This window comes from Natrix helvetica, assembly GCF_964273705.1.
Source record: "Natrix helvetica genome assembly, chromosome: 4".
Lineage (NCBI taxonomy): Eukaryota > Metazoa > Chordata > Lepidosauria > Squamata > Natricidae > Natrix > Natrix helvetica.
In genome coordinates this window covers 156,451,708-156,465,699 of record NC_138550.1, presented here as the reverse complement: position 1 = coordinate 156,465,699, position 13,992 = coordinate 156,451,708, and positions in this window count along the sequence as shown.

The window sequence follows — 13,992 nt, the reverse complement described above, 5'->3', positions numbered from 1 at the left end:
CCGTGTAGGACAGTTACCACTTCCATTTTTCATGCAAAAATCATTAAGTGAGTGGAAACAGTAACTAACTGCCTCCATTTCATTTCATCTTAAATTAATTAGAAGAAAAATGAAATGATGCCATGTGTATGTTTTCTCGGGCAATTTTAGATTTTGACCTGATATGACTTCTGAAGTTCATAGTGTTGAAAGAAATGTCCTTCTGGGTTCAGCTCCAAGTGGGGAAAAAGACACTGGAGACATGGAGGCTGCTTGGAAAGATGGTTGTAATGGTGGACAGGACCGCATGGCTTGAGTCCTGAACAGAAAAGGGGGATCACATGCTTCAATGTTGGTGGAGAAGAAGAGAAGACAAGGGAAGGGAGTGAAGAAGGGCTTGCAGGGCTTTTTATAATCTGTTCGGCCCCACCTATCTGTTTCCTGTTCCTGTGTAAGAAATGTATTGATTGGTTGTCAGACTCACATGGGCCCATGCAAGGACAACGCTCTAGCTGAGTTTTGAATCCAGGTTTGGTTGAGTTCAGATGCCATGTGGTCAGTTGAGTCTTATATTATCATGCCTTCATTCCCATCCCCTTGGAGCTGAAGGGGAGAACTCTTTATTAGGTAAAGGGACTGGCTCAGGCTTTAATGGCTCATGGACAAAAGGTGGGGGCAGGAAGCTGCAGGGAGAGTTACCTTGTCTTTTTGAAACATGTTGTCAGCGTTCCAAATATCATGCAGAATTAAATCATTGTCCATCCAAGGCAAAGTTATCCTTAAAGCTCCAATTTAATAAGACAGACATGTTGGCATTATGCTATGAAATTTCAACTCTAATGTACATCCTGTGGGTTCACCCAGTTGAAAGTTCATGATCTATCCCCACACCCCATAATTCATCACATGTTCCAATCATCATCTTCCACGCTGGCATCTACACCCCTCTGCTTCCGGTCAGGTGTCGAGGTGCGGAGACAAAAGATGACCTTGAGCTTCTAAGAAGAATCACAACAATACATTCCACAGTCCTACTCCTTTCTATTCCCCCTTCCCAACTACTACACTAATGAAACACATAGGAAATTATAAGAAAGTGTGGCAGGCCAAAGATCCTAAAAGGAACTTAACTACAGGCCTGACACATGTTTCTTTTCATATCCAGAGAAATATTCTGCCTTTTCAATATTTCCTAGGATATTTCATTTTTCTGGGAGAGGGCTGGGTGATAACTTCCTACAGGTTGAAAAGGTGTTTCCCCTTCCCCTTTATCTGACCACAGTGATGTGTGTTACGGCCCAGCAGTTTTTATTCACTGGATGAACAATGTGAAGAATAAGGTGACTTGATCCATCTGCAGGGTTTTATTGCCTCAACCTCAGGTGTAGACTTGCGATTCTGCCTGGAGAGGTCTGCCTGGATGTTTCTAAACATAGTTATACCAATACCATTGTTGTTGCATAACCTGATGAGCAATTGGATCCAAAGTTGATAGTAATCTCACTCAGCTGGCAAGGAAGAAAAAATGCTTTGGGCAGAAAGATGTTAGAACCTGTTCAGGTCAGGAGATGACTCTGCCATGGAAAATTCATATAGTGTACATTTGCTTTGGTTTATTCCAGCAAGGCATGGAGGAGGATGGGGGGATTAGGAGGAGGAGGAGGAGGGGAGGAGGAGGAGGAGGAGAAGAAGAGGAGGATGAAGAAGAGGAGGAGGAGAAGAAGTAGAAGAGGAGTAGTAGCAGTAGTAATAGTAATAGTTTGGTTGCTGCATTTTATGATGGTTCAGAGCTGCCTTGACTCTGAGTCTACAGAAGCTCTATGACAGGGGTGTCCAAACTTGGGAACTTTAAGACTTGTGGACTTCAACTCCCAGAATTCCCGGGAATTCTGGGAGTTGAAGTCCACAAGTCTTAAAGTTCCCAAGTTTGGACATCTCTGCTCTATGAAGTAAAATTCAGAAAGATGAATTTCTGAAATTCAGAGAAAATGGTAATAAGAATACTGAGATGAGGAGTTTTATTAAACTATTCTTAAGAAAGATTGAGAGAACTGATGATGTTTCGCATTTTTCAAGTACCTGAAAGTTAGGGTGCCTTCTCTAGTATCCCAAAGTTGCAGGACTTGGGATAATGGATTCAAATGAAATAACGGAATCTTGAATATTTGCAAAAACTCCTGGATACCTTCTTTGCAGAGATGCTGTCATTTGGATTCCAGCAAGTTAAATTGCATAGTTTAAGTGGTCTCTTCAGCTCTATCAGTCATCTTCTACAAGACAATGGGCTATGTGCAAAAACCATCGTTCTGTTGCTTTAATGCTAGATCCAGTGGGATTAGTTAGACAAAAAAAAAAGCCAGGGATTTCTTTTTCTTTTTCTACTACTTCTACAGATGATGGTTAATGTTTCTTCCCCAAAGAATCAAATAATCTTTGATCTTCATAATGGGGATCACAAATACACCCTAAATTTCCCTGAGCACATCATGCAAGGAAAGCTGTCCCTCAAAAACTGGGAAACAAGATGTTCCACATAAAATTATAAATATATGGATGTGGAAATGCAGAAAACATACATGATCACGGAGCATGTTATCTTTGTGACCATTTTCAGAGTTTATACATATAGGTGTAGGTCTATAGGTAGTCCTCATCTTATGACTGTAATTGTGAGCCTGGAATTACAATTGTAAATCATGGCAGTCATTAAGCAGATGATGGACCAGACTTTACACATTTTTTTGCAATGGTCATTAAGCAAATCTATTATCTGATTTTTTTTTAATTGGAAACTGGAAGTAAACACTGGAAACCAGCAAACAAACAAACATTAAAATCATGATCCTATGCCCATAGGATGCTGCAAACAGCTGTAAAGATGAGTCAATTGCCGCCACTCAAAATGTGGTTGGTGAATAGAGTGTTTGTGTGTGGGAAGCCATTATAACTTTGAAATTGGGTCATAAGCACCTTTTGGAGGTTCCACTGTAACTTCTAAAGGTCTTTAAGCAACCTGTTGTAGTTTGAAAACCACCTGTAGCTTATTGGGCAATCTGCAGTTCATCACTGGTCAATATACCTGCAGAACATCCAAATTTTCCGACACAAAGTTCATCTCTGGAGAGATCGTACCAGCAATGTTGGCAAAATTAGGCAACGTTTAGAGCAGGGGTGAGCAACTATGCCCCTTTTACAACTTTGTGGACTTCAACTCCCAGAGTGACTGGCTCAGGAATTCTGGGAGTTGAAGTCCACAGGTCATAAGGGGGGTGTAGTTACCCACCCCTAATTTAGATGTCTATGGATATTCTCAGTCATCCAGGTCATGGTTGTTCCAAAGATGCTTTTTCAAGAGGCAACTGGTGTTAGATATTAGCATATATCGTGGCAAGTCTCCCCTCTGGTCCGCTGCTACAGCGGGAAACAGGTATCGTTCTGATTGGTCGAGGGGCGTACCCGATCCCTATAAAAGGGGAACCCTCCGACCACAGAGCAAGCTGGATCACTACTACTACTAATAAAGAGCTGTTAAGTCACTTCGTGTCCGCAGTCTGTCTCTCGTTGCCCAGATCTAACATTGGCGACGAAGGTGGGATTGAGAGACAGATAGGACGAAGAACGCTACCTTCAGAATCTCCGGATTTGATCCAGCCCAGGAATTCGGCAGAAATTCCGGCAGCCATCTCAGGTCACCGCAGCGCGGCAAATTCAAGCAAAGAAGATGGCGATGCACGCTCCCCCCGCTCCATTCGACCCAGCGAACGACGAATGGGAAGCCTTCATGATTCGTTTCGAGTGTTTCCTCGAAGCGAACGAATACACGGGAATCACCGACGCCAGGAAGAAAAACATCTTCCTCGGCTACTGCGGAAAAGAAGTTTTCAACACGGCAAGAGACCTCACCGCGCCTACTCCAATACAGGCAGTATCGTGGACGGCGTTGCAACAGGCCCTGCAAACTCATTACGCGCCAAAACCTTCCCGCCATGTCTGCCGCAAGGAATTCAACACGAGGAACCAGAAGGCAGGGGAATCCATCAATCAATATGTTGCAGCCCTACGAAAAGCAGAAACTCACTGCGAGTTCAGGGATCTGGACGAGCACATTTTAGCGCAGCTCATCTGTGGGTTAAGAGACATTTCACTACAAAAGAAGCTGTTGGCAAACCCGAATTTAACCTTACAGATAGCACTAAATGAAGCAAGAGCGTCAGAGTCAGCAGAGAAATCATCGGTGACCATACAACGAGGGGCCAACGTAAATCAGCCAGCACCAAGGCAAACCAGAGTACACTACGAGGACACAAGCCCCGACTACGAGAATCCCGAGTTCGAGGACAGTCACCTGATGCAGAGCAGTCACTTGAGGCCTGGGGGGAGACCCGGATTCCGTTTGCCGCCCTGCGCAAGCTGCGGAGGGAATCACCCCAGGTCTACTTGTAGGTTCAGGAACGTTGTTTGTTCGCACTGCAACAAACTTGGGCACATCGCACGAGTGTGCCGGAGCAGAGTCCCTGCCTCACGGCAGCCACCAATGTACCGCCAACAGAAGCCCAACCCAGGGACTTGGCGAAATCAAAAAGGGCGCCCAGAGAGAAATCCACAAGTGTTTACCCAGAGAGAAAATTTCCAAATAGCTGAACGAGCGTATCCCCAGAGAGATTACTCACAAGGAGCTGAGCGAGCGTATCCCCAGAGAGAATACACACAAAGAGCTGAAAGAGCGTTCTATCAAGACGCTCAACGAGAGTATTTTCAGGATGTAGACGATGAGATAGAGTTGACCCAGAGAGAGGAGTTGCGAACGTATCTCACCACAATACATCAGGTCCGCCCTAAGCGGCCAAAAAGGCTGAGAGTCACAGTCCTCTTGGAGGGCTCACCTTGCGAGCTAGAAGTTGACACAGGATCGACCCTGACGATTATTTCATGGGCATCCATGAAACAGGCTATCCCTAGCCTCAGAAAGAGCCAACTACGCACTCCAGACGTCCTGCTACGAGACTACCAGGGGGAACCAAGTCCCCATCGTGGGCCAAGGCACATTCCAAATCCGTTTCAAGGACATCGAAGCCCAGCTGCCCGTGACCATCGCCAGCGCGCCATTACAGAACCTTCTGGGGCTTGATTGGTTTGAAGCCCTGGGGTTAGAAGTCACCGGAATCAACGCCGTGAGAAACAGCAGCGCTGAACAGATTTTTAAGGAGTTCGAGGATGTGTTCAGCCCCGGTCTTGGTAAGTATGTGGGTAAACCAATATCATTCAATTTAGACCCCAAAGTGGCGCCAATCCGACTTAAACCGAGACAAGTGCCTTTTGCACTCCGCCCAAAAATAGATAAGGAAATAGATAAGTTAGTGGAGCAAGGAATCCTTGAGCCGGTGGATCACGCGCGCTGGGAAACACCCATCGTGACCCCAGTCAAACCAGACGGATCAGTCCGCATCTGCGCGGACTATAAATGCACAATTAATGTCGCGCTACAACAGAGCGCATATCCTGTGCCTGTAGTACAGCACTTATTGCACTCGTTGGGGCCAGGAAAGGTATTTGCTAAGTTAGACATGGCACAGGCTTACCAGCAACTGCCAGTTGATAGCGCCACAGCGGAGGCCCAAACTATAGTGACGCATAGAGGAGCATTCAAATGCAACCGGCTACAATTCAGTGTGAGTATTGCCCCAGGATTGTTCCAGAGCGTCATGGAACGACTTTTGCAAGGGATACCGGGAGTCGTCCCCTATTTTGACGACATCTTGGTGTCCGCTGCAAACGAGGAGCAATTAAATAAAAGAGTCAGAACTGTTTTGGCCAGAATCAGAGAAAAGGGTCTCCGCCTCAAAAAGGAAAAATGCCAAATTAACGTGCCTAGCGTAGAATTCCTGGGTTATAGAATCGATGGTCAGGGAATACACCCCACTTCAAAGAAAATTAAGGCGATCCAGGACGCCCCCACACCACGAAATCAGACCGAGTTGCAGGCCTTCCTCGGACTACTTAACTTCTACAGCGTTTTTCTGAGGCAGAAGGCGACCGTTGCTGAGCCACTACACCGTCTACTCCAGAGGAACACACCATGGAAATGGGGACGATCCGAAGCTGCAGCTTTCGCCGGGGTAAAGCGCCTGCTCACCACTGACTCACTGCTTGTCCAATACAGCCAGACCCTACCGCTGGTATTGACCTGCGACGCATCACCCTTCAGAGTTGGAGCAGTCCTCAGCCACAGGATGCCCGATGGAAAAGAAGCGCCCATCGCCTTCTACTCCAGAACTCTTTCATCGGCCGAAAGGAATTACAGCCAAATGGACAGGGAAGCGCTGGCTGCTGTAGCTGGAGTAAAACGTTTCCACGAATACCTCTACGGCCGCGATTTTGAACTAATTACAGATCACAAACCGTTGTTGGGACTTTTGGCGGGAAACCGCCCCACTCCAGTCTCCCTTTCTCCACGCATGACCAGGTGGACTGTTTTCCTGGCTGCGTACTCATACAAATTGATTCATCGACCGGGCTCCACTCTCGGACACGCAGACGCACTCAGCCGTTGCCCATTACCTGACATTCTGCCAGACCCCACTCCAGAAGTACCGGTATTGCTCATTGACTGTTTGGACTCTGGACCGGTTTCTTCATACGACGTTGCAAGGTTCTCCTCTAAAGACAATTTAATAAAGCAAGTTCAAACTTGGGTTTGGAGGGGGTGGCCGAAGGGAAACGTGGGCCCGGAATTCAAAGTGTTTTGGTCAAACGGGACGAACTCTCAGTGTTGCAAGGTTGTTTATTGTGGGGGGATCGAGTTGTTATTCCGTATGTTTTACGTAGGAATGTATTAGATGCTTTACATGTGGGTCATCCGGGGATTGTTAGGATGAAGGCGTTAGCAAGAAGTTACGTTTGGTGGCCAAACATGGACAAAGAAATAGAGGAGTGGGTGGCCACTTGCGACCCATGCCAGGAATCGAGACCAGCACCCCCGGAAGCGCCCGCCACAGAATGGGAGAAACCTAAAGCACCCTGGTCGCGAATGCACATCGACTTCGCAGGGCCATTCCAAGGTCAGACTTTCCTTATAGTTGTGGATGCATACTCAAAATGGCTAGATGTAGTCCTAATGACTTCAACCACGGCAGAGGCAGTCATTAAGGTTCTACGGCGACTTTTCGCCACCCATGGCCTGCCCGACCTCCTGGTCTCCGATAACGGGCCCCAGTTCATGGCCATGCAATTTGAGACATATCTAGCAGGTCAGGGAATTCGGCACGCCCTCGTCGCGCCATTCCATCCGGCATCAAATGGACAGGCGGAGAGAATGGTAGGATTCGCAAAAGAGGCCCTTGCTAGGATGGGTCCAGGTGATTGGCAAACACGCATTGATCATTACCTTTTAATTCAGCATATCACCCCAAGTGCAACGACGGGTAGGAGCCCCGCTGAACTACTCATGGGCCGCCGTCTACGGTCTCACCTGGACCGTCTTCACCCAAATTACTCTGCCACAGCTCCCCCAGACTCCACAAGCAAAATTCGGTCTTTTAGCATAGGGGATTCAGTATACGCCCACAACTATGCAGGGGGAACATTGTGGATGCCGGCAAAGGTCATTGGCATCACGGGTCCACGATCGTATCTGCTGGAACTGGAGGATGGTCGGAACTGGAAAAGGCACATCGATCAACTTCGGGGTCGCCTAGCACACTCAGACCTTCAAAACGAAGACGAGATTTTCCTGCCTACAGAAAGTCAGCCACGCGAGAGCCCCATCATAGAAAACTACGACACCTGCGAACCAAGCTTGGAACAAGAAAACACGCACGAAGCAGAGCAACCCCCAGGCAACGAAACCGAGCAGACTCCGGAACGCCCTAGCAACGAGGGCACGAAACCTCCCGAACGTGGAACGGGAAAAGCATCCGATCCGGAAACCATTTCTGACCAACCAGAACCACGACGTTCCTCCCGAGTAAGGCAACCCCCCACATACCTAAAAGACTATGTTACCTACCGCAACGTTCCGTCTAGGAGGGGAGGGGTGTTAGATATTAGCATATATCGTGGCAAGTCTCCCCTCTGGTCCGCTGCTACAGCGGGAAACAGGTATCGTTCTGATTGGTCGAGGGGCGTACCCGATCCCTATAAAAGGGGAACCCTCTGACCACAGAGCAAGCTGGATCACTACTACTACTAATAAAGAGCTGTTAAGTCACTTCGTGTCCGCAGTCTGTCTCTCGTTGCCCAGATCTAACAACTGGACTTTCTGGTTTTTCTTTGAAGACATTTCGCTTCTCATTCAAGAAGCTTCTTGGATGAGAAGCAAAACATCTTCAAAGAAAAACCAGAAAGTCCAGTTGCCTCTTGAAAAAGCATCTTTGGAACAACCCTAGTTTAGAGTTACCAGATACCCCACAAGAGGGACATAGCCCCCTTTTTTGTCCTCATGTGCTCTGTCTGGCAAGCATAGTCTTACATTCAAATAAGGTCCAGCATTTTGACTGTCCTTAAGGTATCTTCCTTAGCAGCTTTTCTCCAAGCCCTTCTCTAATAACGAAAAGTTAACAAAATCTGCTTGTGACCTTAATTGGTTGATTGTATTCTCTCACAGGCCTGAAATTGACAAGACGTTAATCAGTTGCATGTTGAAGGCTTTTGTGTCCTAGGGTCTCTAGCACATTCCCAAATTAAAAACCAGTGTTTCTAGTGTTGGGAAAGGTAATTTCATAAACATATAAGTCTAAAACTTCATAATTCAACCTTAAGATACGGATATTCTCATCCATTGGTCTTAACTGTGTCTCACTCCTCTGGATTGCTGTCAAATATAAATTGAGCAAATGAATAATAAATATAAAAAACATTTCCTTATTGCAAGTGATCCAATGGCTCTTTTCTTTTCAAGAAACACAATCAGGTAAAATATACTGTCAAATATTATGAGTATTTCATATTTTCTCACACACTCTCAGTTAATAGGGGAAGGAAGGAAGGAAGGAAGGAAGGAAGGAAGGAAGGAAGGAAGGAAGGAAGGAAGGAAGGAAGGAAGGAAGGAAGGAAGGAAGGAAGGAAGGAAGGAAGGAAATGTTGCTTTTTATTAGGATTAAAATTGTAGGAAAAGGATTTTGATTAGTCACAAGGAAACGTTTCCTAGAAATGCAAGTAATCCAATGGCTCTTTTCTTTTCAAGGAACACAATCAGGTAAAATATACTGTCAAATATTATGAGTATTTCATATTTTCTCACACACTCTCAGTTAATAGGGGAAGGAAGGAAGGAAGGAAGGAAGGAAGGAAGGAAGGAAGGAAGGAAGGAAGGAAGGAAGGAAATGTTGCTTTTTATTAGGATTAAAATTGTAGGAAAAGGATTTTGATTAGTCACAAGGAAAAGTTTCCTAGAAATGCAAGTGAACAAATGACAGACAGATACGGGATCTTCAGTGAAATTGTCTTTCTCCCACTAAGATTGTTTCCCTAACAACATGTGTTGCTTCTTACATCTGTTTTCAGGTTGGTACATTCAGGACCCAGGAAGGGCTCTCCACAGTCTGGGGTAGATTTGTCGTTTGCCACTCGAACGGGCACACAACAAGGGTGTCAGGCCTGCAGCCGGTTCCTTTTAGGATCTTTGGCCTGCGACACTAATATTCTTTTCTATTATGCTTTTCATTAGTGGGGAATTGGGAGGGGGAATAGTAAGGAGTAGAATGTGTTGTTGTCAAAATAAAAAATCCCTTTCTAGAAACCAAGGTCATCTTTTGTTCTCTACACCTCTGATCCTGACCGGAACTGGATGGGTGGAACTGCCAGCATGGCAGTGGAAGACTGGACCATGTGATGGACTTGTGGGTGTAGGGGCAAGATCATGAACTTTCAACTGGGTGGGATAACCAGGAAGCTTTCAGATTCGGGTTTCCACAGATGTGCCAACATGTCTCTATTAATAAATTGGAACTTTGAGGAATGCTCTGCCTTGGACTCTGATTAAATTTTGGATGATATTTGGAACGCTGACAAAGGGATTGAGAGCCATCTTTTCAAAACCGAGACTAGCAGAGACCTTTCACTGTGGACCTGGGGCCTAATTCAAGGTTGCCACATCGCCACTGAGCTCTCTGTGGAAGTCACAATGGGTAAATCAACAGCACAGAGGCTTCTTGACGATCAAATTCTCCCAGAGCAGGAGAAATCTTGGTGGACCTCCGTGGCTTCTGCCAGTAACAAAACAGAGACCATATCAATAGAGGTTGAAAGGATTATTTTGCAGTTTGGAGTGATTGGCTAAAGATTTTACACTGCATGTCTTTACAGGCAGATATTTAAGGGTGTGTACAGAATGTCTTTTTATATGTCATGAAAGATAAACCTTGATAAGGAACATAATAAAAAGCTATTACCTTGTTTTGCAATATTGGCTCCTGGAACTGTAAAAGATTGGAGAGAGTTTTTATCAGAGTAACAAGTTAGTTTAACTCTTTTATGGCAAGAAAAGATGGCTCAAAGAGAACTTTGATGGATCAGGAGATGGACAAAGATTGAAGAGACCTGGATTCTAGCCCTCCTTTCGGCACGATAGCTTGCTGTGTCTTTCTCAGGCCAAAATCAGTGTCCTCTCTGAGTATATCATGCCTCGATGACTTTGCTGTGTGAATCAGCTAATTATTGCAAACATGTAGGCCTTGCAGTCAAGCACTTTCGATGCTAAGAAGATGAACAAAGTTAAGAGAGTTTGCAGGATTTCCTAGAACTGCAAACATCTGGAGGGGCAGCAAAGAAATGGGGCTTATATCTCTTTGCTGCTCTCTACTGATCATCAGGAGTTTTGCAGCCCAGATGTGGCAACTGAGCTGCAATGAACAGCTCCACATGTCTACTTCATGACAGCAAAGAGATACTTAAGAATATTATTTGCTGCACATCTAAGGAAATTGTCAGTCACCCAGGTCATGGTTGTTTCAAAGGTGCTTTTTCAAAAGACAATTGGACTTTTTTGTTTTTCCTGGAAGGCATCTCGCTTCTCATCCAAGAAGCCTCTTCAATTCCCTGCTTCTTCGAGAACTGAAGAAGCTTTCTAGATGAGAAGCGAAAAGGAAGGAAAAACAAGAAAATCCAGTTGCCTTTTCAAAAAGCACCTTTGGGGTGACCTATTTACTACAGATTTGCAAATAATCTCTAGCACCCATTCATTCAATCAGTCTCTTGATCCTCGGATGGCTTCTTCAAATGTTCGGCTGAAGATATCTGCCTGCAAATGGTTTCTTTCCCCTCTTCCTTCCTTCCTGACCCATAGAGGGCAGGAACAGGATACTATATCACACCACAGCAGGCTTTCTCTCATACAACACCTTTATGCTAATTGTCACATGATAAACCAGTCGCCTGAAGCCTTCATCACCTGATGACTCACTCAAAAAACCCTATTTTTTCACAGTAACTTGCAACAGGAGGGGAGAACAATTGTCATGTGATGAGGTCAGTCAAAGGGCTGCTGGAAACACCACTTGAAACCAGTGAGTAAGTGATACTGATGGGGTTTGTGTTATCAAACGACAGCTGAAGTGAACCAGTAAAATTCCAAGCCAATGGATGAGCTTAACCAAGTCCTTTCTGAGTCTGTTTTCCATTGACGTGGATTTTACATGTCACCTCTACATCTGATTCTGAAGTCTGTTCTCTTTCCAGCAGCTCCTGAAGGTTTTATTCTACGGATGCCGGATTAACCGTAAAGCAAGCACTTTTGGGTGAAGCTTCATAATCTTCCTGGAGGGGAAACACAAATTTATTTATTATGCAGTAAATAATTAAGCTACCTAAATAACTTGGCCCTTTCATGATGTGGTGCCTGGGCTAGAAAGAAATGCCTGATAGGAAGGCAGATAAAGATAATTACAGAATACAGAACAACAGAGTTGGAAGCAGAGGTGGGATTCAGCCGGTTCGGACCAGTTTGGGCAAATGGTAAATTTTAATTTGGTTCGCCAAACTGCTAGTTACAAGGACCGGCTGACCCCGTCCACCCCTCCCCACCCCGGAGTCCCCATGCAGACCATTCATCATGCCAGGTAAGTACAGGGCCTCCATGGAGGCTCTGGGAGGGTGCAAAATGGGCCTACCGGAATTCCGGAAACAGACATTTCTGGGCCTCCTGAGGGCCTCCGGAGCCAGGGGAAGGCCATTTTCATCCTCCCAGTTGCTAAGTCCTCGACTTGCCACCGGCCATAAGTCTTTGACTTACGACTGACAGCCAGCAACAAGCTCAACCGCGTCTGATTCGCTAAAGCGCGGCTGGCTGAGCGCGGGCTGTCTAAGCAATTCTATTGGTCGCCCTGCTCCAATATAAATAGCTGTCAAGCAGACGAGGTGCTGAATTTGCCTGTACATAGTTAGTTATTGTTCTAGTTAATAAACGGAGCTGTTCTCTTACCTCAGCTGCCTCACGCCTCTTCTGTTAATAACGAATATAACAGTGGCGATGAGGATGGGATGCTGAAGGTTCAAGCCTGAACAGTCTGAGGAAAGGAAACTCGATTAATTCCCTTCCCATCTACCTTTCAACATTTTTTTACCTCAGCTCAGTTCCGAAACGACTATGGCTTCGCTGCCGCCCTTCTCACCCTTCGGAAATGATGGTGAGTCTTGGGCTGGCTTCTTGGAGCGTTTTGAATGCCTCCTCCATTGCTAATAATAACCATCAATTACCCTCAGACTGCAAATGCAGGTTTTTTTTGAGCTCGGGAAGTACCGAGATGTTTAATACGGCCAGGGCTCTCGCTTCACCTTTGGCCGTGTATGAGCTCAAGTGGGGCACTCTTATTAGCAAATTGAGGAACCACTATGCCCCAATGCCTTCCAGAATAGCCCGCCGGTACGCTTTCAGGCAGTGCGAACAAAAGGACACTGAGACTGTAAGCCAATTCTTACAGTCTCTCCGTACAGCGGCTGTTCAGTGCGAATTTGTCGACCTCGGCGATTCTCTAGTCGAACAGTTTGTCTGCGGGGTTCGCGATCTACTACTGAAGCGAAGATTGCTCGCCCGGGCGGACATCACCCTACAACAGGCAGTGGAAGAAGCCAGAGCCACCGAGCTCTCTGACCAGTCGACGGCTGAAATGCACCACTACCAGCTGTCGCTTCCTCCTCCCCAGAGGACCTGCCTCATTGATGAGCTGGTTCCCCTGGATGGCCTTGAGGAGGACCAGGTAGATCACCTCCAAGCTCTACCCAGAAGGCTGCCGCCTCAATTGGCAAGCCACGCGGCTGCAAGGACCAGTTTGGGCTGCGGGGGCAACCACGCCCACTCCGTCTGTCCCTTCAGGGCTGCTATTTGCCACCGGTGAGCAAAAAAGGGCTACCTCGCCCAGGTATGCTGTGCCACCCTGCCTCCTGCGCCGCAGCCTCTAGGAAAGCCTCCAGAGCCTAGGGAGGGTGAAAATGCCCTCCCCTGGCCGCTGTGGTACAGGGAGATGACTAGGCCACGCCCCCATGGCCACACCCACCAGGCAACTGGGCAGAGAACTGGTTGCTAAAATTTTTCAATACCACCCCTGGTCTTCTAATCCAACTGCCTGCTCAAATAGGAGACCCTATGATTTCAGACAAATGGCTGTTCAATCTCTTGTTAAAAACCTCCACAGTGATGGTGCATCCACATAATTGTGGCTGCCATTTATTTATTTATTTTGACACCTTCCACTCCCCCACCCAGGATCCTGCTGGCTTACGACTCTTCTTTCAAAAACCATTATTTCTTCTGTTCCAGAAGTGCTTTTTCCAAAAGGCAACTGGACTTTCTTGGTTTGTTTTTTCTTTGAAAACATTTTGCTTCTCATCCAAGTTCTTATTGAGTTAGAACTGAAGAAGCTTCTTGGATGACAAGCAAAATGTTTTCAAAGGAAAAAACAAAACAAGAAAGTCCAGTTGTCTTTTGGGGAAAAAAGCACCTTGGGGACAACCATGATCTGGATGATGGAGAATCTCCATAGACATGTCATTTTTTTTCTCCAAAAATACAGCATCTTCTCT